The sequence below is a fragment of the Lissotriton helveticus genome, chromosome 3_1 (assembly GCF_964261635.1).
Source record: "Lissotriton helveticus chromosome 3_1, aLisHel1.1, whole genome shotgun sequence".
Taxonomy (NCBI): Eukaryota; Metazoa; Chordata; class Amphibia; order Caudata; family Salamandridae; genus Lissotriton; species Lissotriton helveticus.
In genome coordinates, this window is record NC_136061.1 from 772,553,064 (window position 1) to 772,570,724 (window position 17,661).

The window sequence follows — 17,661 nt, forward strand, 5'->3', positions numbered from 1 at the left end:
AAAAATGTGCAGGAGTTGGAGGAGTTTGTGCATGGGAGGTTCTTGTGGAACAGTTTTCCAAACAGTGTGAATAAGGATGCGTGCAGCGTCCAAGATGCAACTTCTATCACCAGAGTCATTTTGGTCAGGGAGGAATTTGCCAACTATCTAGTAGGGCATTGCAGCTGGGTGGCCACATAGTGTTTCTCAAAATCTGGGACTCCTAACCCCCTATATCGGTAGGTAAATGAAGTTTAGAAAGAGCCACTCTCCTCCGTACAGCACCCCACAATAGGTTTCCCAATAGCTGGTTCAAACCTCTAAAAAAGCATCTGGGTAATACTACAGGTTTGCCAACAAAATGTTAGCATTGTCTGGCCAACATGACCATCTTGGATTTGCTACACAACCTGCCATTGAGAGTGGCAACGTAGTCCAGAACTTTATCTGTGCTTTTAGTGGATGCACAACTGTAGCCAGATTGCCCTTAATGTTGTCCCATCGGAGTGGTATATCGTCACCCCAAGGTATTTGAAGCAGTGCCCAGCGCAAAGCACTACAACCTGTACACAAGGTCAATGTATGGTGCCCCTGCCTAAAGGGAAGATACAGAACTTTCCCCATTTTATCTTGAGCCTGGAGCCCCGGTAAACCTATTGCAGGATCTCTTTGATCCTGGTCAGGTCGGCTGAAACATCCCTAATGCAGACTAATAAGTTATCCACATACAGCGAGATATGTGTGCAGACCCGCCACTGGAATTCCCAGTGATGCCCCAGTTCCATGTAGCAACTTCTCAAGCAGTTCAATAGCAACCACGAACAATAAAGGGGAGAGGGGTATCCCCGCCGAGTGTCTGTGTGTACAGTAAAATTGACTGAGACACAGTGGCTCATCTTAACCGTAGCTGTGGGATTGGAGTACAGTATCTGAACCCGGGTAGTAATACACTTGCCAAAGTTATATTTACTCAATACCAAATGCATGTACACCCAATCAAGAGAGTGAAATGCCTTTTCCAAGTCAAATGCAAGTCAGGCCGAATTGGAATAAAGAGAAGGTACATGGTTGAAGTTAGTGAATAAAAGTCTGATGTTGGGGGAAGTGCTTCGACCCTGAAGAAACCCACATTGATCAATGTGGATCAAGTTCAGGAATTTGGGAGTATTCTATTTGCTAGAAATTTACTACTGAATTTATTGTCAGTATTGACATTATAATGGGGGCCTATATGAAGAAATGTCCATCCCCTTTTCACAGTGTAGGTACTATGTTCGCTTGTCATCTCTATTTTTTCTTTTCTCCATAGAATAGAGGTCAATGCTGACCACAGTACATAGTCATCGGCTAAGTGCCTCAGACACAGTCAATCCTGAGTACCCAATAACTTATGTGCCAGAGGAGATGTCCACTTCCCTTCTCGCTACTTTGACGTCAGCAACACCCTCAAACCACATGACTTCTGCAAAGCTTTGCTACATGCTATGATTATGCATGCCATTCTGATGAATTTCGGCTGCCAGGATTTACAATGGGAGTGTAGCAGAGCTGTCTTCTACTTTCCTATTTCCCCTCTCTATCCTCAACTCATCTGTGTCTGACTCAAATGCATTAATGGCTTGAAAGCCCCTGTTAATGGTACTGAATTCCTCGGTGCCAAATAAATGCTCCATGTAGCTTCCAATTGAATTAAGCTAATTATTAGGTAATGTTTCCTACAGCTATTGAATTATAAATATGTAGATATTGATAACCGGGTTGCTTCCAAGTAGCATTTATATAGACAATTATTATCATCAAAACACTTTTTTCGGCTTTTGCAAAAAAAAACCCATAAAAGTCAAATACACAAAATATGTACCATAACAACCTGAGGTTAAAAAGCTCTATCAGATGGCATTGGATACTACATACAAGAATGAAATATACTATTATAATGTATAAATATGATATATGTACAAAAAAAGAGAGATAAGATATAAATACATAGGACTAAGTACCAAATAAAAATACTTCCAAGATCATATCACAATCGGCCTTGATATACCTCTAGATGTTAGTCACGGCTAGATCTGAGCCTTACAGCAGATTTAAAAAAGCTAAGAATATTAAAAACAATATTGCCGGATAACATTTGTAAAAAAATAAAAGCTGGGCGCACCTGCCTAAACTTATGCTTTTTAGGTCTCGTGGCTTAACAGCGCGTCAGCGCTGTGTCCGCCAGGAGATCTTTTGTTACTGACTGTGCTTCCCAGGAGACAGCACCTGGCCGCGCGCAAAGGCGAGCGGCGCAGGCCACGTGCGCGCGAACGCGCGCAGCTTCTGTCTCCTGGGAAGCTCCAACACCCCACACGCATGCGCATTCTCAGAGACACACACAAGCGCCCATGCACGCACGCACGCACCCACACATACAGAGAACACCCCCCCACCCCCCGCTGTCGCATACACACACGCCACACACACACACACACACACAAGTGCGCCCCCCGCCCACTTACCGCCACTCCGGTCTTCATCTGTCACCGCGGGGCTCTCTCTAGGGCAAGGGAGCCCCGCGTCACCAGCACTGCTTCTCTCCGTAGGCGCGTGCGCGGGCTTCCAAAGCCGGAAGTCCCGCCCTCTCCGAGACGAGAGGCAGCAGAGGGGATCGTGAGAGTCTGCTCCGCTGCTGGTATTGCATATATCAACTCGCATTGAATAAAATAAAATAAACACCGCGGCTCCTTCCGCTTCCAATGACACTCCTTGTTTATTTAATGTACGGGGTTGAAATGCTAAAAGCGGCTGGTCTCGAAGTATGTGTATGTGAAGGCCCAAACATAATTATATGCAATATTACATTATTTAGCTTTTGCGTCTGAAATTTTGTAATTCTACTAAAGATATGAAGGCAAGTATCAGCTTGGTTTTCTAACTTTAGCACAGCCGCCAAATTACTAACATTACATAACTACAAGTATTACGTGTCAAATGAATCAGAATTAAACCACAACACAAGACGCTACATCAGCTCCGTTGGGTATAAAGCACCAAAAGAAAATCGAATTCAGTCCATACCACAGCCCAGTTTGGCAAAGCGTAGCAGAACTAAATAGAATACACATCGTGCATTTTATGTCAGCGGCTCGTATTGCAATGTTAAGTATTAACTCCATCCTAACATGGCCTCTTCTTGTGCAACACTGCATATAGGAACGTTCCGTTTGCTCAAATGAATAGGCATACAAAACGGACGTGCTCCTTCCACTACAGGGTGATCAGCCGTTTAGGAACTCCAGTCTGACGGCCATATAGTTCAGGTCCTCTTTCTGGGTTGGAGTCAGCATTGGGATTTGAAGAACATTTATCATCGAGCGTTTTCCTTGAAATTGTAGACTGTCGATATTTTTGCAGAAGAAAACTACCACGTATGTGAATTTAAATACAAAATTAAAGTAGTTTTCAAATTACTAGCAACGTTTTTGCTAACAAATATTAAAGTACCCAATACCTGTATATAGTGACTTGTACATTTTTGTGTGACATATTTAGGTACTAATTAAAAATATAAAAATACTTGCCGTATTTTTTCATTCACATTTCTTGCAATTCCAAAACAGAGCCTGTATATGCATTAATTAGTCCGTCTACGATGTCCGTGCTCGGCGGGCATGCTCACTCTCGTTTCCCGATAGTCTGGCAGGCGGCGCGGCCGGGCGGCAGTCAGAGCACTGACCCAGTGTGGAATGGAGTCGTCTGGCTTCCCGGAGTGGTTGGGACGGCTCTGGAGATAGATAGCGCTGTATACGCGGCCTATATTCAGGGCCTGCTGCGGGAAGAGGAGAGCGACGAGGACAGGCTGGATGTATTGCAGAGCGTTCTGGGTGCCTTCTTGGTGAGGAAGAGGAGCGAGGGCAAGGGGACTATGCGCGGCATTGAAAGGGGGCGGTGGATCCAACGTTGATGTGTTTATGTTGATTGATATAGCGCACAAAACACCTTACAGGGTATGGAAGCGCTTGGGCAAGCTGTGTGGTCCCAACTCCTGCCACAATGCTGTTAGATCCGGCCCAATGACAGGTAGCTATCTGCATCAGTGGAGCACTTTATGGACTCAGTGTAGCAGAACAATAACCAGCATTCAGGTTGGATACTTTTTCGACTTCAAAAGTATTACTTGATTATAAATACTCATACCTTGTTTAAATACCACACCTATCTTATCTGAGACCTTAACTCACTTTACAAAAATGTCAGAAATACAAATACAACTGGATATCATTTATTTACCTTATTGGCTGGGTAACCTGGCTGATAGTTGACTCTTCATTATTCTAGTTTTAGAGATGTTACTGCCAGTGCCTTTGAAGATATATTTTTTAATTGAGGAAGGGTTGTTAAAAAAGTTTGAGTCTATTTTTAACAGTTTTCTCTGGCAGTATGGTAAAGTTAGGAGGGCAGCCAGGTATATGACTCTCCCACAGGAACGCGGAGGCCTAGCAGCCCCAAACATAAGATTCTATCATTGGGCGTGCTTGCTGACCCAGATGTCTATATTATTTATGCCAGCACCTAGTAGAAGGTATTCGTATGACTCGACATCTGATTTATATGAACCTCCATCAATTTACGAACTATTGATGGGCAAGGAGGCGGTAGGGGCACTGTTGAGAAAAACTAGCCGCAGATTTTTTTAAAAAAGGCGGCATAAATGTTTGCTCAGTGCCTGGGATTTATGGAAAAAGTTGCAGAAATTGCTTCATATCCCCAAGATTAATAAGTATACCCCGTTGTGGAATGCAGGGCATCTCCCAAACTTGAGTGTGGATGGGGACTGGCAACAATGGGAACTAATGGGTATTCGGACGGTTGGAGATGTAACGTCAAATGGCAGCATATTGAGCTTTAACAGGCTACAGGAGAAGTTCGGTCTGACCAGCGGCCACATTTTTAAATATCTCCAGATCTCTCAAACACTTAAAACTGTTGCCTCAGAAATAGCTCATGGCCCACCTTGCCCAATGCTGGGATATCTGATAAGAGGAGGAGATAAGATAAGGAATTTATATCAAGCCCTTATAGAAAGAATACCAGATGACCTCGAGAAGCACGAGGCTGCTTGGGCAGACAGACTACAGGATCCTGATACCGATCTCGATAAAGCTCTGGGGCTCGATAAACAAATACTGCGCTCCTCAAACTTGAAGGCTCAACATTTTAAAACATTATTTAATCTGTACTATACTCCCTCTAAACTTCATGATTTGGGTATGAGGAGTGATAGCAACTGTCCCAGGTGCCAGAAAGGCCCTGGAGATCTTTTACACATGTTTTCTAATTGTGAGAAGCTCAGTAAGATAAAAACTGAGATTGAGAAATTTTTGGAGGGGCTGCTAGGCATAAAGATCAGCCTATCCCCGACGGTGATGATTTTTGGGAGTGACAGTGAAACGACTCTAGCCAACAGGGAAATAGAGGCTTTTATTTTTTTGGCCGTGGCGGTATTACGCATTTTACTTGCAGCTGCTTGGAAAGATTCTAATGTCCCAACATTCCAAATGTGGCTCTCCAGACTTCTTGGTATACACAATATTGAATCCACCTTATACCTTTATAAGGGCAAGAAAACGCGGGATTTCGGTAATAAGATGTGGGATCCCCTAAAAGTTTGGAGGGATGGGCAGTTATAATTAAATGAGGCTGGGCCCACTTTTATCTATATTTATTTATAATGTATGTGTAAATATGTATTTATTTGTATATATATTATATGAATATATTCTAGCCTGTATTTTTGTTTTACCGAACTATTTTTACCGAGTAATACATCTTCGTTTGTACTATGTGTATTTATTGAAAAGAAAATATTCTCTTTTGCTGCATCTGTTTTGTATCAATGATTTCTCAATAAAAAAAAATAGAAAAAAAAAAAAAGACATGTACTTTACTAAGAACCGGCATGTTAATAAATATATAAATACGTGCGACGGCAATAAAGCAGCATTGAAAAACAAGGGTTTGCCATTATTGATATAGTTCACTGCTATAACCTACTTCTCTTAGCCTTTGACATGTACTTTACTAAGAACCGGCATGTTAATAAATATATAAATACGTGCGACGACAATAAAGCAGCATTGAAAAAAAATTGTGCTAAGGGCATTGTTCAAACTGCCAACACATGCACCTCAGGGCAGTGTGAATACCTGGAAAGGAAACCAGCATGCGCGCACACACACAGCTAAAATATAAAGCAAGAGAGGCGAACGCGCAGTGCTGCTCGTGCGAGAAATGGTGTTTACTCTGTGGGGCTAACGTGAGCACGCGCGCCCACCATCTGCCTTGCTCGCCCAGCATCTGTCTTCAATTACTGCCAGCCATGACAGCTGGTAATTGAAGATTTATGACCTTCTCAAGCTCGTGCCCGAACGGAATATGCAGGAAGTAGAGAAAGTCTACAGACTATGGCCTATTGTGTGCTGACTTTCTTTTCTGAATCATTTTGTCCACCATAAGCGTGGAAGGGTATACTCAGATGTGAGTCCCTTGCTCATTGCACCATCAGGATTCAAGCAAGCCGGGCCGACGACGCCTGAAATGGCAGAAACCGGTCCCCGGAAGCTTGTTTCCTTCCCAGTATAAGAATTGGCTTGGTAGTTTGGTTTGCCCTGTTCCCATCATGCACTGGGACAGGAACAGACTAATTTGCATATAGCCAAGTTCTGAGCTGGGATGGTGCAGTGAGCTAAAAAACGGTGATGGATCAAGCCCTGATCTTTGGACTGGGTAAGAGTGGTCTGCTTAATTCAGGCACTCTGTTCATCACCACCCCCTTTTCTGAATCATTTTGTCCACCATAAGCGTGGAAGGGTATACTCAGATGTGAGTCCCTTGCTCTTTGTACCATCAGGATTCAAGCAAGCCGGGCCGACGACGCCTGAAATGGCAGAAACCGGTCCCCGGAAGCTTGTTTCCTTCCCAGTATAAGAATTGGCTTGGTAGTTTGGTTTGCCCTGTTCCCATCATGCACTGGGACAGGAACAGACTAATTTGCATATAGCCAAGTTCTGAGCTGGGATGGTGCAGTGAGCTAAAAAACGGTGATGGATCAAGCCCTGATCTTTGGACTGGGTAAGAGTGGTCTGCTTAATTCAGGCACTCTGTTCATCACCACCCCCTTTTCTGAATCGACTTCTTAAAAGACAGGCATGCAAGGCCCAATCGCCATGCAGATGGCAAAAAACGAACATGAGCATTCAGGAATGTTTGGGTTGCTTCTCGGACACTCTGATAATAGGACTCTTGGCTCCGCCCACACTGCTTTGCAGTGTGTGACGTAGGCCCGAGCCCTAAAAATCGGGAGAGTGAAAATTTCCCGTTGACTTCTATTGTAGAAAATGCAATTTCAGGCGGGAGACAGCTAAAATAAAGCAATTTCTGGATTGAAAAATCAGTAATCTCCCGCCTGAATCGGGTCTATTGGCATGTATGTGTACTTTATTCCCTTTAGCAGACATACTTTAAACACTTTTGCACAACATTTGCACTCTGATTCACTATGGATACGGTATAGACATTCTTAGTCTAGGCTCTTTAAAAGCAGATGTATATTAATTTGCATTAACTGAATGACCTCGGTGTTTTACAGTTTTAGGTGTTTATGTTGATTACGGTATGAGTTTTATCAAGGTTTTTTAAGGGAGATCTTAAGAAATTATTTTATGTTTTTTGCATTTAATCGACTCAATTGCCTAAATAACGTAGTACACCACCACCATACTTTTAAATAGCCAGGGTAAGAAGGAATAACCTTAAAATGTGTTCTACAGGTGTCCTAAAGACCCCTGACTGATAATCAGGGCCACTGGAATTATGTGGCAGGGGAGGACCAATTCATGCAGCATGATTCACTAAATTATGCAGCAAGGAAATACAAATTATGTGTCAAAATGCTGGACAGTTATTTATAGTATTGTTTCATTTTCTTGTACACATACTAATACTGTCTGGGCAAAAATTTCAACTAATTCGTACCAGTTTAACAACCAAAAGCAGAAATAAGCAACTGAAAGGTGAACCAGTTAACCTTTGCAAAAGGCCTTCCACAGCACACAAACACGTAGCTGCGTTTTTAGGAACTTTCCATCCGTATGAGCTAGAAACAATTTGTTTTTTTGTTAAAATCTTCAGATTATGTGTCCAAATCGGACGTTGACACCCAACCTGATGAAGTGCTGCGGGCCATCCAAAAGCTACCTAGAGGCAAGGTGCCCGTCAAAGACGGTTTTTCTTCCAACTTCTTTAAGCTCTTCGCACCTAGTATTGTTCCACTGCTTACATGCCTCTTCAGCTCATTTAGTGACTCTGGCGCACTTGCCTCCTCCATGCACAGAGTCGCAGTTGTGTTTGTACTGAAGCTGGGCAAGGACCCTGCACAGTGTGCTTCCTATCGCCCCATGTCCTTGCTAAATGTTGAGTTACATTTTTTTACTAGCATAATGGCTACCCGCCTGGTGCCCTACATGCAAGGCTTCGTAGATCCCAACCAATCTGGCTTTATTCTGGAAATTAACTGCAGTGATGGTACCAGGTGACTATGCCACCTCCTTGACAAGGTTCAGAGTTCGTAGACGCCGGCCTTGCTCCTATCGGTTGACGCCAAGAAGGCTTTAACCCGGGTCTACTGGCCCTATTTGTGGCTGACCCTTGCAAAATTTGGCTTGTGAAGAGGTTCCGGCACTGGGTGTAATGTACTTGTACTGAGCAGTAGGCAAGTGTCAGGGTGAATGGCATCACATCCAGCCCCTCTTTAAGATATTGAAGGGTACCCGTCATGGGTTCCTCCTGCCACCGTTACTCTTTGCTCTATATATGGAGCCCTTTGCGGAGAACATTCGCCACTGTGATCTGATCACGGGGATCCGCATGGATGACAGAGAACATAAGATCTCCCTTTATGTTGACGACATTGTGCTCTTCCTCACTCAGCCTCGTGCCTCTTTGCCTCCCCTCTTGCAGGAGATGGAAGATTTTGGCTCTTTGTCTGGCATAAAAATTAACCTACAAAAATCGCAAGCCCTCAGCCTGACAATCCCTAGGGCCGAGCAGACCCTCCTGGCGAACGGTCCCACTTTGCCTGGGCACCAAAAGGGGTAACATGTACGGGTTTACAGGTTTTCCACTTGACCGAACGGACAGCTCAGAGAGACCCCTCGGCCTGGAGAAGACACTTGCTTTCATGGCTCGGCAGACATGCCGCAGTTAAGATGACCGTACTCCTCTGTATTATAAACATGATGCAGACGCTCCCTCTGCAGCCTCCCGACTAGTATTGGTTAAACTGCAACACCTTATGGTTGACTTCATTTTGGGTTGAACGAAGGCTCGCATGGCTCGTGCCCAGACTTACTTGAAACAGGAAGACAGGGGTCTGGGGGTTCCACATTTGGAAAGATACTATCAGGCAGCCCAGCTATTCTATATGGTTGAATGGTACAGGCTCACCTTGGAGAAACATTTGTGTTTCATCAAGCAGTCGTGTGCATCCACATCTGGAAGGTGCTCTGGTTATCTAAAAAGCACCAACCAGCCAAGGTCTACATCTCACTGGTTCCTAGAGCTACACCTAGTGTGTGGGATAGAGTACAGGAATTCCAATGACTTTCCACCTGCACGTCTCCTTGACTCCCTTTATAGGTCATCCTGTACTCCCTCCGGCTAAAGAGGGCGATAGTTACATCAAATGGCAGGAGGCCAACTGCAAGAGGCTTGAAGACCTCTTTGACGTTGATGGGATAATGGACTTCACTCAGCTCTGCTCTGGCTATGGCCTACGTAGAGAGGCCTACTGGCAGTAACTTGCCTTGCAGCACTGGGTCATGCAGCTCCACATTCATCCACATGCAGGCCGCCCGCTGACGAAATTTGAGAAGTGGTTCATAACCCTTCACTTGGACAAACGCCTGCTCTCTGACATATACTCTTTCCTTCTTACACCTGCACAACATTCCAAATCCCCGGTGCAGCATAGATGGGAGTCAGAGTGTGGGCGCAAATTTCCCCCAAGGAGTGGCAGTACATTGTACACAGGACCAGGGCCTTCTCCTGCAGTACTGCAGGGAAAGAAATATTCCTCAAAATAGTACACTACTGGTTCTATAACCCAGCTAGGGTGGATCATTAGAAGTCCGGAGGGGGACGCACAATGCTGGCGCCCCTGTGGCCAGGAGGGCACCCTTACACACATGCTTTGGCATTCTACGAAGATACAACACTTCTGGGAGACAGTATTGTTGGACATAAATCTCACCTATAGTACAGACATACCCAGGTACCCGACCTACATACTACTGGGGCTCCCGAATGCATTAACCTACCCTTTCAAATCATGCGCTGGCCTTGGGTGCTGCAAAAAGGTGTTGCTTTCTAGGTGAGGTACCAAAGGGGTCCTGACTAGAGTGGACTGGCTGCATAAGTTGTGGTAAGTGGTAGGCATGGAGAAACTGATGGCAAGCACTTCGCACACGCTACCCTGCTTTGATAAGATAGGAGGCACCACTATAGTTTTCTAGTACTGGAATTCAATGAACTTACCTGCCCAAGATACTTGCTCGTTCTACAACTCACTGGGGTGCCTTAAGCGACTTAATGACACAACCCGCTGGGACAGGAAACTTGGATTGAGTCCGACTCACAGAAGTCAGCTTCACTCAGAGAGATCCATTCTCCCACCGTTGATACCGACAGGATTGACGCCTCGATCCCGCCAGACGGGACGACCCAGGATTCTTCCTTGCATAACGAGTTTGTTCGCCGCCACTTGACGGTACCCCTGCTTGTCTCCCCTACACTCCCGATCTTTAGATTCTCTCTCCTTCCGACGACCACGTCTGGGTCGATGTCTTGTCCCCACTAGTCAATACTGCCTTGAAATTGCCGAAGTGTAGCTTGGATTCAGAGACCAGCTCCCATCCGAAGGGACCCTTGTTGCCCTCCTCTCACCGCGCACATTCTGTCATCAGATTCCCTCTCCAACCATCGATCACCATTGGATGGTTGCACCGCTCCCGTCTGGCGTCAGAACCCAGCTCTCAACAGAAGGGATCCACATCTCCCTCCTCTACCCCCGCATTCCGTGCCATCAGCACCGCTCATCACTCAACCCAGTCCTGAGGAAGATCCCAATCAAGAGGATCGAAACGCCGTCGATCACTCAGCGCAATCCGAGGCGCAACATACAATGTGGGTCAGCTAAAACTACAGCCGTACCAAAATATAACCCATAAGACCACAATTTAGCTGGAACCATATTGTTGCTTCTATTCACTGTATATATTCATGCACTAGTCACCTTGCGCCGTCTTTTGCTGATCACTTTGTCACTTGCGTCGCCACCGTGCACATCACTAGCACCACTTGAGCACCAAGTGGTTGTTTTAATTGAATTGTTTACAGTGCTGATACAACTGTAACCTATCCTTTTTCCTGTTTTGGATAAAAATGATGCCATGAGCACATTTATAACTAAGAATGAGTCTCCTTTTTCTTTTCTGATAATGTTGTTTAACATATCCTTTGTAATTGTCTCCAAATAATACCAGTTGGGATACCATATGTTTATACTCTGGGACAGGTAAAGAGCGTATATGTGGTACTCTTTACAACCCCGAACTGATTGATTATATTGGCTGTGGAGGCTCTCTCCCTATTTCCTTCTGTCTTTACTTTCACAACTATTCACTGACCTATCCCTCTCTATCTTCATCTTTTGTGATATTAACCCACCGGCCAAGGATGTAGGTGGCGGTTATTGATCCTTTTTTGCTAAAAATCAATAATAAAAATGAAACCACAAAATATGCAGATTATGCAACAGATGATGGATTATGCAGCAAAATATAATTATGCGAAAAAAGCAGCACCTGCAGAATCTCATAATTCCAGTGACCCTACTGATAATTAACGTAAACAAAGTCAGAAATGCTATGCTAACAATTAATACAGACAATTTTATGTAAAGTTCTACTGAAGAACCCCGCCCAACCATGCCCTGGCCTTTGAAAAATGTTAAAACGCAGCTAGTATTCTTTGGGAAAGGTGGCAACCCTAATAAAGATACTTGTCACAACATTGGAGGACCAGCACATGGGCTAGCGTATTTACTAATCCTAGAATATTTGGGGAAAGTGCAGCTTTTCATAGACTAGTCCAGAAGGCTTATTTAACTATTCTAACTCCAGTCCTGGTATATTTTGGGGACATTTTATAATCCTCCAACTATTGCAAAAGGGGTTTTAAATGTATCTTACTTAGTATTTCAACACAGTCATATCAGATGCTCCAGTGTGAGACTTTTTTTAAATTGAATTTATGGCCCTTCACACTATCCAGACAGATGTTTGTTATAGATGCCCCCACTTTACTGGTGATGAGGATGCCTATTTAGAACATCCACCAAGTCATTGATGGGAGCCTACCGCTGGGCGCAGAATAGTACAGACAACATCCTGGTGGCTGAAACAGGCCCTGACCTGGGTAAATGCCCTTTGTGTAGTCGCCTATTTTTCCTCAATATTATTGCTGTTTTCTAGACGGCACACAGGGGCGCTACTTTCCACTGCCAAGTGCATATGCTATGTTTCTTAAAACATGTAAAAATTGGCTAATGGATTAGACTATCCACCTATGACTTGAAAAGTTAGATATCCCCTGCTGAGTGCAGCACTTACTGTGCCATCCACAAGTGTGACAAAGAAAACATGGCTTCAGTCCTACCAATCAAGCCTGACTGCTGCAGTTAAAACCTGTGGTACAACCTCCAAAAATAACACTTTTGGCAGGGGAAAAATCTACAATTGGAATATTAATAAGTCACCCCTATGTAGGCCTTGCAGCCCATAAAGTAGTGTGCATGGTATTTAAAAGTGGGACATGTAGAAATGTAATATGATCATGTTGTGACTGTGACAAGCCCCCAAAAGCTATTTTCACTGTAGAAGGCTTTGGCTATCTTATGAGGAAAATAGAGTGCAGATTAATATTTAAATTCTACAATCTCTAGATTAGGACAAACTAGAGAAGTACACTATTTTTAATAGTTATTAAAAGTTCAAATCAGTGGTGAAGTTAGATTAGTGATACATTTTTTTTAAAAGTAACTTTTAAAAAGTTACATTTTCCCTCTATGAAGCTTCCGGAGGTTAAATTGCACTAGCGTGCCAGCAGCACCCCTGTCAGTGTTTGACCTTAATAAGGTGAAAAAAATGCTCCCAGAGACTTAGGATATGGGGCAGCTGATCCAAATCAGCTCAATAAGAGCAGTGGGAGAGGTTTGAGGAACTTAATTAATTTGAAAGAGATTTAGATGAAGTCCAGCAACTCATAGTTTTTTAAGGAGTTCCTCCTTACCTCTACCTCGGACATAGGCTATGCTGCGGCAGGTTATTAGAGCAGCCCAGCACTGCAGGATATTTTCTTTCCCTGCGAGGACACAATGGCTGTCAGGCACTCACCTGGGGTTCCTGCAGGAGTGAGCTGAGCGGTACGCAACGAGGCCCCAACTCCCTCACTAAGCCCTAGACACCAGACTATTTTAGGTCTAGACAACTTTTGCCCTGTGAGGGAAAAGGGAAATAAATGAAAGAAAACAAGACACTGCTCTAGATTCGAAACTTCGCAACCACATAGATAAGGGCCACACCTCTGCTTTCTGTCAGGAAATAAAGATTGAGTTAGTCCTAGGCACAGGAGAAGACACCCTTAATCACCCCTGTAATAGAGGTACTACTGTAGTAGAGGTACTACCTGTTGATTCTATCTTCCCTGCGTTAATTGAGAATTCCAAAGAAAATATTTTCCAAGAGAACTTCTGGAATTGGCAAACCTCATACAACAAACTCTTGGTAAGTAATTGCAGTAATAGGTTCAACCAACATACATTTTAGTGTCTCCCCCATCATTTCTCTTGTTTGGGCTGGGCGTCGGCCCAGAATCGCATACAAACTTTTCACACTTCCCTTAACGTGTGGCGGGCTGGGCACCCCAGATTTCAAACTGTATGCCCTTAGTGCCCAGGCCAGTTTGCTTCACTTTTGGTTGCATCCGACGCCCTTCCAGCCTCATGTAGCAGTCGAGGCAGATCTCGTGGCCCCTTTGCTGCTCCAGACGGCCGTCTTCGCCCCTGCGAAACCTCCGTGCGGAGAGATAGACACGGTTGAGACCCTGCGCTGGGCCTGGGACGGCCTTCAGAAGTTCTCCGGTTCCAGCTCGCTCTCCGCTAATTCCATGCCTATCATTCTGCATTCCCATCCCTGCATTCTGCCGGAATGGCAAAATGGGCAACTAGGCTCTCCACATTATTGGCTATTTACCCTGCTGTCAACTTCTTCTCTCTTCCAGCCGAATCCGGCCCCTTGGATACCATGCCCTATTACCAACTTATAGCGGCCTGTCGGGAACTGCACTAAATGTTTCCACAGCCTTCCCCCTTGATGGCCGCTCTCGACCTTGATTATACTTCCGTCTCTCCTCGTAAGCTGGTCTCCAGGCTTTATGCCCTTGCCCTGGCAGCATCCCCGATCTCCTCTGACCGGGCGCGCGTTGCGTGGAGTGAGAACTTGGGTACCGACCTCTCTCCGGAGACCTGGCTGTACTGTTGCCTGCAGACCACACAACTTTCTCCTAACTATCACCTGCGCCTCATACATTTTAAATATTTGCACAGATTATACCGTTCCCCTGCCCAGTTGCATAGAACAGGTCTCATCCCCAGCGATAAATGTCTTCGTTGCTCTGCTCCTGCTGCCGATTTCTCTCACCTTGCATGGCTTTGTCCCGAGGTCTCTACATTTTGGTGCAATGTGTGCACTGCCATTACTGAGATTATTTCCACGCCAGTCTTACCTGACCCACTGGTGTGCTTTTTGGGTTTTGTGAAACACTATCCCGACGCCTCTTGTAGGCTTACTGCTATGCTGCTTGTTCTTGCGCGACACAGGGTCGCCATGCATTGGGGTTGTCGGTCCGCGCCCAGGGTTGGTGCTTGGCTGGAGGATGCTGCGTGTTGTCAGACGCTCCTGTCCAAATTCTGGGATCTGATGCCGGCAACCGGCCGGCCGCATGATATCTGGGGACCCCTTGTCTCATATCTCCAGCGCACCTCTTCTGCGTACTCTCCTGCGCCCCCACCGGTTCTCCACACACGGGGGCCGCAGGTGCTGACTCATAGAATCGCCCCTCCCCTCTGCTCGCTATTGCCTCTTTGTGGCTATCCCTACACACACTGTGCCCTTGGAGCACTCCACTTGGCCATTCATGCATCACCCCCTGCTGTCCCTTATTCTGCATTATGTGGACAATCCTTTTGTAATTTATGATGGATATATCAGCTGTGCTTTACTTTACTATTTGGCGGTTTTTCTGCCTGTATAGCCTGTAAGCGAATGTGCAAGTCTTTTCAATAAAGTTCTTTAAAAAAAAACATACATTTTAGTGTACGCGACAGCATACATACCATAAACTAAAGGAGTGTTACAAATCTTGTAAGTCAAATTTACCACAGTAGTAAAATGTTCAAAAAATAAGTCTCAGAGCAGTCATAAACAAATACCTAACCTAAGACTACATTGGACAGATAATGAATTAAATCTACTCACACCACTAGCATTAAAGTACCCTCAAATTCTCTTCTAGATATATCCATTTAACATATGAAAACGTCCAATAATTAGAATGATTCTAACAAAAGTTAACAGTTCCTAAAATAATATTTCTTATCTCTTATGGTTACAGAATAATGCAGAGTCAAGTCACAAGCTTCAAAGAAACACAGTTCATGATACTAAAAAATGCGAAAATCAGTAACAGAAGTAAGGCAAGCACGCACTTAACTCATGTTTTGATGAAAAACGTTGAAGAGTTGCAGTCTGGAAAACTGACACCAACCATAGTTGTCAAGAGTGTGAGGACGTGGCTTCCCAGGAACAGAAGCCAACCGCAGAAGACTCCGAGAACGCCGAGGAACAATGGAACACAGGTGAGTCGATTTCGTGATGCTAGGAATGCTGAAACGCAGAGCTCTATGCTTCTGCAGAGTGCATTGAAATAACTTCCTGATCCGTCATGGCTATATACTGTTGCGCGGCCAGGTCAGCTGGAGTGTCCTTCTTTAATTTGTACACCCACAAACACTATGAGCAAGACTCCCCGACCACCTGACCGACACTCCCCAGGCTCATGGTAAGGCAAGCTCGACAGTACACTGCCGCCGGGATCCCTCTCACAGGTTTTGGCTTTGTGGCATATCTTTGATGAAAGTGACACACCAATCTGGGGACGTGCCCATGACCTGCGGGTTCCCCGGGTATCATCCTCTGGTCCGTACCCCTTCCAGTCAATCAAATAAAAGAGTTTGTGTCTTACTATTTTTAGTCTAGGATTCTTTTGACATCAAATTCTAGTTCATTATTGATTAATATAGATGGTAGTCTGTTTGGAAGTCTTGTGCCGGTGTTAACAGTTTTCAACAATGAGACATGAAACACAGGATGAATGGGAAGAGTTGGAGGAAACTCTAGTTTTACTGCCACTTCATCGATTCGTTTTGTTATCGTGAAGGGTCCTACTAATCGAGGTTGGAGGTTTCTTGGTCCTTTCAGACAAAATATTTGTGTTGGAAGACAAATATCTTGACTCTCCTGCAGAATTGGACTCTTTCATCTATGTTGATCAGCTTGTATCTTGAAATAGTGCTTAGCTAGGGTCAGATTGTCTTGTACATTCTGGTGTATATCTGTCAGTTTCTTCATAAAATCCTGGACTGCAGGTAAAGCAGAGACCGGTGGCCGATCAGGTGCTAACATTCTAGGATGGCAATAATTACAGTGGGTGTAGCCTATCAAGCTATTTTCGACATTATTGCATGCAAATTCTGCCACTTAGAGCCATTCAACTTACTCTGAATCACACTGAATTATTTGAAATTGCAAATATTGTTACATGCATTGATATATCCTCCGAGTCTGCCTGTCTGTCTGAACGTGGGACCTAGAGGATAAGTAGGCATTCTTACTCATCACGTTACAAAGGAGGGCCTTCCAAAATTTTAATATATATTGAGGGCCCCCTTCAGAAATACTTTATAATGGAAGGCCATATAAACAAGCATCTGATTGAAGAAACACTACTGCTATGCTACTTCCTTAGATGTAGGCAATCCTTTTAGAGGGGTAAAGTGAGCCATCTAAGGGGTCGATTAGGATCGCGGACGGACTTGAGTCCATCCGCGACCCCTGTGTAGGAGGGAACGTCTGCATGGGCTGCGGAGTTCCCTCCTGTGCAATTAGGATGTGACCGCCACCCTGGCGGTCACATCCTCTATATTAACCATTGCGGCGGGTGCGGCTTCAAGCTGCACCCGCCGCAATGTTAAAAACACATGCTGTGCATTTACATGCACAAAGCGGCAGGCACCACGCGGTGCCTGCCGCTTTCTGCATGTAAATGCAGGGGGGTACCATAGGTACCCCCCATGTGCACCCCCCCACCTCCCTTCGCCCGCAACGGGCCCCCAGAGAGATGATCCGTATGCTTTTCCACGGCGGAGAACCAGCCGCGGAAAAGCATCTCATCTACGCCATCCTAATATGGCTGGCGGTGTCTGATAGACACCGCCAGCCATGTTAGAGCTTTCCCGCCGCGGTC